At 36.5% G+C, this 12183-nt stretch overlaps 1 protein-coding gene across 1 annotated transcript in view; it reads right to left on the bottom strand.

Moving 5' to 3' along the window:
- The window catches only part of LOC106478230 (transcription factor HES-4-A-like), a 16450-nt gene extending 7653 nt beyond the window's left edge, over positions 1–8797 (bottom strand). Inside the window, exon 1 of the mRNA XM_022381797.1 lies at positions 8715–8797. The gene's annotated coding sequence lies outside the window, so the exon portion shown is untranslated. The remainder of the gene's footprint in view (positions 1–8714) is intronic.
- Between the last annotated feature and the right edge of the window lie 3386 nt (positions 8798–12183).

The following is a 12183-nucleotide window of genomic DNA, read 5'->3' as shown; positions in this document are numbered from 1 at the left end:
ACAATCTGTAAGTTTAAAAAAAAATAATGTTAATGTTTTTTCCTGCTTTAATGACTTTCGTTGCTTTCCTAATACGATAGAGAACGATGTATAATATATATATAACATTTATACGATTCTGTTGAAAATATTGATATATCAACAAACTCAAATATGTCGGAGAAATAAATTCTTCATTAGCCCGGTAACACCAAAACTTGAATAATTTCAACTTTGCTTTTTTATGGTGAATTCTGAAACAAATTACAAATACACACAAGTAAATCAAAATACATAAATTACCAACTCTTAAATTTTACAGAAATATTATGTATTTTTTTTTACAGCGGTATGTAGTGTATTTACAAATGTACTGTTGGTAAAAGAGTAGCCCAAGAGTTGGCGGTGGGTGGTGATGACTAGCTGCCTTCTCTCTAGTCTTACACTGCTAAATTAGGGACGACTAGTGCAGATAGCCTTCGTGTAGCTTTGCGCGGAATTCAAAAACAAACAAACAAATGTACTGACATTTCTCTATATATTTAATTAAATACCTGTGGCTAAAGCATTCTAACCCTTGCAATGAGAGTCACCACTTCAAACAAGCAATAACAATTATTTTTAAGAGTTAAAAGTTTATTTTTTTAACTTACTGATAAATTATTTAAATCTTCCTCCTCACTAAGCTTTCCGTTAGAGTCAAAACTATTGTATATATATGATTTCTAAAAAAAAATGTTAAAAAATTCATTGTTAAAATGAAAGAACAAATTGCCACACGGAATTAAAGGGATAGTGGTAGAATTTCCACCTATGGAGTTAATTAAATAATAATATTTTAACGGCTGTTTTAAAAATGATATGTTAACATTTGTGTGTATACTTCATAGAAAATTGTATTATCAGATTTATTATTTAAAAAGGAAAAACAGGAATTCTTTCAGATATCCAACTGGTGTCTCATTATTCTTTCATAGGGTGATGATGGGGAATTCTTCAAATAAAGATTAAACAAACTATTTCAACTTAACCAGAAATGAAATCTGTTAGATCTTTCTAGGTGATCTAGGCCTATCTTATTGACCTTTCGATCTTAATATCATCATTATGATCCACAGCTCCCTCTAGTAAACACACAAATTACAGCGTTAAAAATATAGCTTATAATAATACTGTTAAGTTTGTTTTTTGAATTTTGCGCAATGCTACATGAAGGCTATCTGCGCTAGCCATCCCTAATTTAACAGTGTAAGACTAGAGGGAAAGCAGCTAGTCATCACCCCAACGGCCAACTGTTGGGTCACCCTCTCACTAACGAATAATGGGATTGACCGTAACATTATAACGCCTCCACGGCTGAAAGAGCGAACATGTTTGGTGGGAAGGAGGTTTGAACCCGTGAGTCCAGCGCCCTAACCACCTGGTCATGCCAGGCCAAGAAACTAATCACTAGAAAATTGTTAGTATATTTAAAATTGAATATTCATAGTAAATTCCACACTTCCGCAAATGATATCAATGGAGAATATTGTAGCTGCAGTTGATATATTGCTAATATAACTAATTGAAATAGTTGTATATGTCCGAGTTAAGAGTATTTTCAAGAAAAAAGGTCTTTATTAATATTCATAACGTCCGTGGACGATGTCGGTATTATGATTGTAATGAAGATAAAAACCCATACATGAGATTTAAATAAACAGTTTATCAGGTCAAGTTTTCAGTAATTTCGAGGGTAGATTATAAATACGGGATAGTTGTGTAGATTGTGTTGTTTCAAGATAATAGAGTCGTTTCTAGTTGGTAGAACGATTCAGTCTCTGCTGTTGTTGTTGTTTTTAGCCGTGGAGTGGAACAAATAAGCTTATTATTTACGTTAGTGTACTGTAGTTAGCGCCATTTGTAAATGTGGCCTACAACCGTGTATAGTTAAGGCAGTTTGTAAAAACATTAAGGAAAATAAAAACTAATTTGTTATCGTTACGTGGACTAGACGTTGAATTATTTCACCATATAATTTAAAATACTCCACCAATGAAAGAACAATGTTACAATACTGGTATCAGAAGTGAGATCATTTCAATAGAAATAAAATAGGACTTTAGATATTCTTGAAGTTGAACTTCACTGTTTAATTTTACAGAAAATTAAGTAGCAAGAGGTAAGAGAGAACTTACGAGAAAGAAACATACTATTTGAGAAGAACTAGGTTAAAAATATGTTTGAAACTATGATAATGAAACTATTAAAAATGTACAGAGATACTACAAGAAGTTTCAAGAAATGCAGAGGAACATCAAAGTACAGCATAGCTATAATGACAAAACTGATGAAGTAGAAAAGAACATCAATGACAGAATAAATGAAATATTAAACGCAAAGATTAAACTAGCCAAACCTCTTTCTGTATTGACTCAAGAGTTCCAGTCTAAAGCACCATCTACTAATAGATATAAAATAGGAAAACTTACTTGATCTAACCTATTACCGCTACTGCTGTGCCAATTAGTACTGAAGGGCCTGCCTGGACTACTCCAGCCATGACACAACCAGTATTTAGCTGAACAGTTCAACATTAGCCAATATAGAAATGTACATGCTATGGTGGGAAGATACCATGGAAGTCTTACCAGGCTTAGTGTAAAATCATTTCCATGGTGAACAGGCCGAATAGTGGGCAACAAACCATTTGTTTCACTGCCTATTTAAAAGGACTAGCTTTCACAACATTAAGTAACCTTCTAGCCAAGAGCCCTAACAGATATCAAGCATTGGTAGCCACTTTATCGCACCAGTAAAAAAAGCAAAGTTCAGGAACAGGGTACAAAAGAAGGAAAATGCCTTAATCAAACTTGCAGAAGATCTGGAGAGATTTGTCCAATTAGCTTACCTGGATTACCCTCATGAAATGATGGATTTGTTGGTGCATGACCAGTTTATAGACACCATAATAGTCGAGGATATTAGAATTAGGCTGAAGCAAGGTCGGTTAACATCCTTAAAGGAAGCTCTGCAATTGAAAATGAAGCTAAAATCCATTAAAGTCACAGATAAACAGCTTAAAACACCATCATGAAGTTATGGGATTGTCAGATCGAGTAATACTGAAACATCAACTCCTGCTAGTGACAGTTGAGAAGAACTAAAAGGATTATTTAGACAACTATTTACACAGAATGTGGGAAATAAACAACAAGACAATGCGTGTTTGAAGTGTAATCTGAAAGGACATACTGCCGAGAACTGCAGAGAAAGGCTTGTAAGGAGTAAGAACTTCTCTCAAAGGATATTAGCAAGAGGGAATCGGTATAATGTGGGAAGCTTGACTATTAAAGTTGAGATTGCAAGGAATCAACAGCTGTTAAGATACCGATGAGACAATACTCCAAGGATGAGTCCACGGGTTTATTGATGGTATGCCTTGTAGTATGTTGATTAACACTGGTTCTACAACTACAATAGTTTGAACCTGATTTAGTAATGGAAAGGGGGTAAACTTGTTCCAGATATAAAAAAAGAGGGAGATATGTGAACAGCGAGTAGGCATAAGGTTTCAGCAAAAGGAAAATGAGAAGTTACCCTTAATATATGTAATTTCTCTGTGCCTTATGATGTGTGGGTAACTGACATCGAAGAGGAGTCAATATTGGGAACTGACTTCATGTGGAAACATGGATGTGAGGTTAAGATAGCTTCAAATAGTCCTTCCACATAAGAAACAACAATAGTAGCAATAATCACTTTTGAGGAAAGATGTAGGAAGTCTGATGTCAAACCCTTATATAAGAACAGCATACCACCTCAATAACAAGGGTTGTATGACCAGAGCTGTGGACGTCTTATAATGGATTAGTGCTAACAGTTACATATCTTGCTCTTGGAATATCAGTACATCTCCAGTGGACCTCATGACTTAGAACAAACAAGGGAAATATCTCACTAGGTTGATACTAGATATGCAGTTCCAATACATAATCTAGTAATACAACTCCTCTTTGCAAAACAGGCTGATGCTTTTAAAGAGATAGAAGCCATTAAGGAAGAAGGAGTGATATAACTGAGTACTAATCTTTAGGCATCACTTATCATAGTCGTGAAGAAAAAAAGATGGATTCACAAGGTTCTTAGGAATACTGAGAAGTGAATGAAGCTACAAAGAAGGATGCCAACGTTTGATTCTACTTTGGGTGATCTATTTGGATCAAAGTGATTTTCAACATTAGGTCTTAAGGGTGGAGATTGGCAAGTGCAAGTCGATAAAGCAAATATAGAGAAGATAAAATTTACGCTGGGATGGATTGTGGCAATTTGTCACAAACCATTTTGAATATGTAACGCTTCTGCTACATTTAAATGATTAATGGAGTGTGCTTTGTCTGAACTACCCTTGAGCATTGTTGTCATCTACTTGTGAAGCAAGTCCATATAAGGCAAATGTTCCATAGAAGAGATGTTTAATGTTGGATAACTTTTAAACTGCCTCATTATAAAAGAACTACAGGATGGCATATTATTGAAGTGCTAGTTGACCTCGTAATTAAGTCAGGCATCATAGGAATGTAAGTTAACAACAAGCATTTCTTCAAAGGCTATACTTCCAGTCAGAAATCCTTGAAGAACATTAAGTGGTTCATCTTATCACTGAAAACAGATACCCGTGAATAAATTAAGCTGACAGGATCTTTGCAAAAAGGGGACATAAACATCAGGAAGTATATGAGTAATTGCATCACATATCCAGAAAGGAGTTCATTAATAACCAAATAAACAGAAAATCAGAGCTCTCGAAATTGAATGTCCCATAGAAAGCAAGTGTGAGGCTACAGGTTACCCAGTTCTAAGTGAGCCCGAGAATTCACAGCAAATATTCAGAATCTGTGGACCTAGATTCGAGCCGTTTGCAAAACAGCTATACACTGATTTGTGCCAAGTGCACAATAACTGTGTGGAAGGTAGAAACCATGTGTTTTAGTTCTGGTTTTGGAATCTTACATCACCCTCTTTGAGCCATATAAAAGCTAACTAACTAGCACTAGGAGCTAACTAACTACCAAAAGAGTGAAGATCCAGAGAGTTGTCAAGAGTGATCTAATCTAACCTCATCTATCAGGCTGATAAGATTAAGGAAACTACGATGGAAAACTTGCACTATTCTAACTCCATATAAGTCTGTATTACCATATGATGCTATATCTAGTAACATTTATATGGACATTTCGACTAAGTTAAGGTTAAGTATTTTAATTGATTTATTGGTCAAAGTAATAGAATTGTTGTTAAAGATTTTTAATCTTTCCAAAAGTATTCTACTGTAGTCGATTTATGCATGGTAATTGTGTATTTAATAAAAGTATACATTTTGTGATAAAAAGTCTCTCTCTGTTCTTTGTTATTTAATCTTCCCATGTTGGTAGCTTGTACACCCATTATTGCATATCTTCGTATTTAAATAAATTATATTTGTAGCAGTTATTGACATACCTTCTAAGCAACCCATTAAACACTGTAAGGAGCACATGATAGAAAAACTACAAATATATAGTACTGCAAAACGTTGTCATAGATTTTGTTACCCACAAGTAATGGTGAAGAAATGATATGGTCCAACACTCATTTGAAAGATACTCAGGCAGTGGCTTAAGAGTAGTGCATAAAGATCTTCATGACAACTAGTCACTCCATACATCCAGAAAATACAAATGTATTGGGCAAATTAGGATGCCTTATACTTACAAGAGAGCTTATTATGTCAGAAACGGGAACATACCAATGGACATAAAAAGTGACTACAGTTGATACTTCCCCAATCTCTATGTTTTGAAGCATTCTGTCGTCACCACAATCTTCCAACAGCTGGATACTTGGGTGTTAAAAAGACACTGCAATAAATAAGAGAATGCTTCTGCTGAGTTGGATACCAGGACTCCATGAATAATTAGTGCACAACATGTGAAAGTGAAGTCTGCTGCTAGCAAAAAGGTCCACAAAAGAAAGAATATGGGCAGCTACAGCATCACTGTATTAAAGAGCCACTAAAGGGAGTTACTGTCAATGTGCTGGTCTCCTGCCACAAAGTAACAGTGGGAATAGGTACATCATGGTTGTGATGAAAGTTCTTCAACAAATGGTCAGAAGTATGAAGAAAGCAGAAACTAGCAAGGAAACTTGTCAATAAAATGTCCTCAATATTTGGTATTCCTGTGGAACTTCACTCACATCAGGGATGGAACTTTGAATGAAACTTGTTGGCAGAAATATGCCAGATTTTTGGGATTAAAAAGACCAAGACAACAGCCCTTCATCCACCTTCTGTTGGCATGGTGGGGAAATTGTTTGTTTGTTTTTGAATTTTTGCGCAAAGCTACACGAAGGCTATCTGCGCTAGCCGTCCCTAAGTTATCAGTGTAAGACTAGAAGGAAGGCAGCTAGTCATCACCACCCACCACCAACTCTTGGGCTACTTTTTTACCAACGAATAGCGGGATTGACCGCCACATTATAAAGCCCCCACGGCTGAAAGAACAAGCATGTTTGGTGGGACGGGGATTCAAACCCACGACCCTCGGATTGCGAGTCGAGCGCCCTAACCACCTGGCCATGCCAGGCCGTTGGTGGTGAGATACAACTGTACATTGTTAAATCAATTAACCATGTATCTGAATTAACTTCAGAAAATGTGGGAACAAGATTTTCTACTGTCATTGATGAGTTATCATACATTAGTACCAGTAACACACCTTCATCATTGATTTTCAGAAAGAAGGTATAACTACATTGGACCTTCCATACTCACAATTAGAGGACAGTCATTCAGCAAAGTCTTACACAGAATACAGAGAGAGAGATTAAGAAACAATATCAATGTCATACTTTACCCGAGAAAGACGTAAATCAGCTAGTGATAAAATGAAAAGTCCCTATAATGTTAATGTTGAAAAGACTGGGTCCTGTTAAGGTGGCATGGTATGGCTGTGAAATCCCGCCAGAAGAAACGACTAACTCCGAAGTTAAGCATATGCTGGGAAGGGCCATAAGCTGTGCTTAAAATAATCAATGATATGGTTTGTAGAATCCAGAAGTACAGGTGATCCATGCCAAAGGTCGTCAATCATTGTCATCTTTGGAACTACACTGCTGAAAGAATAGCCAACTGGGTAACTTTGGAGAAGAACTTCACAGCAGAAATTCAACCTTCTGAGGAGTTCAAAGGTCCTGTGGAGACAACATCCAGAGGATCATCAAGGATGAAGCCGTAATTAGATTCACTCCGCCACCTACCTAGGATGAACTTCACCAATGGCAACAAAGGAGGTATGCCATCCCAACTGTATAGTATGCAGTAAGTTCTTCGAAAACAATTGTTTTAGCTATATTGGGAAAATTCTTCGAAAAATAATTCTTCGAGGCAGACATTCACAAGAATTACGTGTTCACTACATAATTAGCACTAAAAATTTCACACACCAGACTAGCTGTAAAATGTTCGTTTCATTTTAATTCCCATAAAAGCAGAAACATGGAACTAAGGTCACAATGCAGGTCAAGTGATAACACCCCGTAATGTCAATGACCTTAACCTCACATGACAGCTGAGCAAATGATGAAGTGATCCGTTTGCTGTGCCCTTTGATGTACCGGTCATATTATGGCGCAGTTTTAGTATAAATAGAAATGGTAATTGTTTTGATGTGTCTACCAGGGACTTAATCACACTCACGCTACCGTAGCCACTTTTCTGGATGTCAGTAAAGCTTTTGATAGCGTCTGGCACAAAGGACTACGTTACAAGTTAACTCAATACGACATTCCCGAACCTCTAATATGTTGGATTTCCAGCTCCCTGACTCATTGTACTGCCCGAACTGAAATCAATACCAACACATCCACGCCTTTCAAACTACTGGCAGTAGTCCCACAAGGTTCGGTTCTAAGCCCTCTGCTCTACATAATCTTTGTAAATGGCATAAACTACCCCCCCCCCCCCCTTCTTACAAACACACAGGCTTCTTAATACGCGGACAACATCTCCCTGTGGAGCACGTCACGCGCCCCCCCCCCAAAAAAAAACACAACTTCTTCTCAACCACATAACCACATGATGCAACACCAGGCGTGTCATATTAAATCCTCTCTAAACAGAAAGATCCTCAAAAGAAACAAGTTCAAAGTCAACAACATCACACCCAAGCTCTATGACTCCAAAATCAAGTTCACCAACACCGTCACTTTCATATTCAACAACAAATCAACATGAAACACACACACACACGCATAACATATTCACGAAAGACACACAAAGAATCAACTACCTCAAGAAAATTAGAGGATATGCAAAAGGATGCGACGCCCAATCACTCATTCTAATTTATAAAATGTACATTAGACCAGTCATTGAATACGGTTATCCTATCACTTTTAACATGCCACAACACTTATACACAAAGCTAGAGTCCATGCAGTCAAAATCGCTCAGTGCCTACCCATATACATCCCTTCACTTACTTAAATAAAATCAGCAAACTAAAAACAGCTAAACAACGATTCACCGACCAGCCACAGTATACTATAAAAAAAGCAGAACAGCGCAATAACCTTTCTGCAAAATTCTAAAACTATCTTAAACCCCAGATTCCGGGCATAAATACATCTCTCCCTTTCACACTTACACAAACAAGTCACCTTGAAGTTATACCACACAGAGCCTACCTGATCACCGACCCGTTCAACTGACTCACCTGATTAATGACTCATCCCGATCATATGCTCTCATTCAGTCTATTCTCAACGATCGACTCTTCACCACATCCTTCAGTTTCATATACCAACTCCACCCAGAAGAACCTTTCAGCATCTATACCATCGTCCTCTCCCGTGACTCCCTGAAGCTCCTTCCAACCCCAGAAACCTCTAACTCTAACATGTTAAAAATAAACTCCACTTTACTTGTAGTGTCAAATTCTTATTTTTAATTTATATTTTAGTTTTCATTTCTTTTATTTGCGAATTTCATGTCTTTATGGTATGTATTTATATTAAACAAATCATCACCACTCTATATCTTGTAAAATCTGAATGTTGTACTACGTACTATAATACTCTGTAGAAATTTATCGTATCTCTCCCCGTTTGTAAAAACTGTTGTTATTTGTACGTAATCTTGTATATTGTTATGTCCTACGTGTCCAATAAAAAAATAACCTCGATCCTCTACGAGGCGGAACGCTCAACCACGGGGCATGCCCACAGTGTTACTCTCCCTCGCTCGATCTTCGATTCGGTGAGAAAAACTTCCGAAACAGCCTATGAAAACATTTACGTCACTGTAGATACATCTTCACAAACTGTCCTCTGCTTTTATTGTCTCCCACTCAACACCAGCCAGCCAAAACAAGCTGACCAAAACCTCTCCACTTGATGCAAAACAACACCTCAATCAAGAGCGGGTTGAAGAGGAATTCCTGAACATCTCTGGTTCAATACCTGATCGCTGTCAACTTTGTTTGTTTGTTTTGATGTGTTAGTGTCTGCTATCACTGCTGAGGAGTGTTGAATAATCTGAAACGTCCAGAGAAGTGTGTTTGAATAGTGCTATGACATAGGGCCTGTTCTGAGGGTGAACCCTTTCCCACGGTAGAACAAAACCCAGCCATATTTTTTAATGCATTGGTATGTTAGAAGTATGAAATGGGTTGTTGGGGAAAAAATAACCCGTTTTCACGTGTATTTATGCATGGATATTCATAGGTACCCCAGGTACAAAAAATGTGCTGCGAAATACCGCATCGAAAATCATGATAATTGTAATAACTCTGTCAGTTTTTGTGATATCTTAATAAAAGTGGCACCAAAATGAAGCTTATATAATGACTTTCAATACTGTATGACATAAGTTATATTATTCGTTTGATTAGTCTGGCATTGTGATGAAATATGTCGTTTCTGGACATGATTTTTTTTTAATTTATACCCTAACACTGGGCCCGGCATGGCCAGGTAGTTAGGGAGCTCGACTCGCAATCTGCGGGTCGCGGGTTCAAATCCCCGTCACACCAAACATGCTCGCCCTTTCAGCAGTGGGGGCGTTATAATGTGACTGTCAATCCCACTATTCGTTGATAAAAGAGTAGCCCAAGAGTTGGCGGTGGGTGGTCATGACTAGCTGCCTTCCCTCTAGTCTTACACTGTTAAATTAGGGACAGCTTGCGCAGATAGCTCTCGTGTAGCTTTGCGCGAAATTCAAAAAACAAACCCCAACACTAATTCCTGTTTAAATTATCTGAAAGTACAATAGCTAAAAAAAAACTCCAAATTAACTAATTCACTACAATGTAGATTAAGGTTCATGTTGAGCTAGTTTGATCAAGCAGCAAGTAAGGTGAAAGACACTCATAAAACATGCAAAAAAGTCATTGAAATGAAATGACTGGTAATTAATAGGTATATATAAATTCACTTGACATTATCCTAGTGCATACACACAAAAAACAGTTTCTTCAGTGAGGTGTAATACATGTTATGCATACAGTAATATTTATTCCACATATTGTTAGCCTCCCAAACATTGAAATCTTTATCATGTCACCGCAATGTATATGATTTATTTTACCCTAAAAAAAGCCAGTTTTCCTTCAACCTTGGTATAGATATATGTTAAATAGCTCGTTAAAACATCAATAATAAACCTTGTATGAGTTGACGTGAAATGTTAGTCAGTTAGATATTGTTAAATAACAAAGGCCCTACTTTAAACTTCACATCAGTACAAATTTTGTTAAGATATCACAAGAACTGATAATGTTATTGCAGATTTAGTGATTAGGGTTTATGACAAAGCTTTTTCGGTGAAATTTTTGACAAGGATACCTAAGATATCCATGTTTAATAACATGTCAAAATAGGTTAATAATTTCATATTTTTTGGACTTAGGAGATCAGAAAAATATAGTTGTGCCTTGTTCTACCAACAAGAACCTCAAATGATGAAATATTATAAATAGTGTTAGGGTATAAATTTAAAAAATAATGTCTATAAATGGTATATTTCATCACAATGCCAGATTATTATTCATACAGTATTGAAAGTCGTTATATAAGCTTAATTTTGGTACTATATTTGTTAAGATATCACAAAAACTGACAGGGTTATTACAATTTTCATGATTTTTGAATGCGGCGTACCGCAGTACATATTTCTGTACCTAGAGTACCTATGGATATTCATGCATAAAAACACAACCATCCGTTTCATACTTCTAACATACCAATGCATTAAGAAATGTGGTTGTGTTTTGTTTTACCATGGGGAGGGGTACCTTCAATTTTAGGCCCCTTTTTAAGAATAGCCACAGCACTAGAAAGACTGACCATTAGTCATATCAAGTGGCTGTACACAGTACATTGTGTGTGTACTATATCGAGAAAGGTATTATAATGTTATTGTAAACTGGTTCCCCAAAATGTTAATTTTTGTTGAGAGTGAGAAAGGCAGACCTAAGTTAGAGTTGAACAGATATGTATTTGTTAAAGACAAACAAGTGAAGAAAAATGTTTATTGGAAATGTGAGCAATTGGACACAAAATGCAAAGGTTATGTGATGACAGCTGGTGATAACGTTAGTTGAGAGTGTGTTGAGTACAACCATTCTAGCGAAGCCGCTGGTATTGAAGCTAAGAATGTAATGCACAGCTATCGAAATAATTCAATGAATACACGTGATGCACCAAATTATATTGTCTCACACGCATCCTTTGGACTCAGCCAAACTGCGGAAGCTAACTTACCATCTGTAGACAGCATAAAAAGAACTATTCGTAATTTACGCGGGAAACAACATCTAGGGTTAGTTACTCCAAATTATCGAAGATATATTGTTTTTCCAGAAGGGTACACTAAAATTAAAAATGGAGAACACTTTTTAATGTTTGACTCTGGTGTGACAGATGATCGAATATTGATTTTCTGTACAAGAAGGAACCTACAATTACTGTAAAGTTGTGATCATTTGTATGCTGATGGAACAGTTAAGACCGTTCCAAATATTTTTGAACAATTATATACGATTCACTGGCTGCAAGGAAGCGTTGACGTCACTTTAATTTATGATTTTTTGCCGAATAAAAATGAACATACATATATTACTTTTTAGAGAGATAAAGGAATTAGTACCTGCCTTAAATCCCATGTCTATACTAACAGATTTTGAA

This window comes from Limulus polyphemus, unplaced genomic scaffold (genome assembly GCF_000517525.1).
Source record: "Limulus polyphemus unplaced genomic scaffold, Limulus_polyphemus-2.1.2 Scaffold192, whole genome shotgun sequence".
NCBI lineage: Eukaryota > Metazoa > Arthropoda > Merostomata > Xiphosura > Limulidae > Limulus > Limulus polyphemus.
Note: the sequence above shows the minus strand (reverse complement) of the source record. Positions and strands in the feature narration are given on the sequence as shown.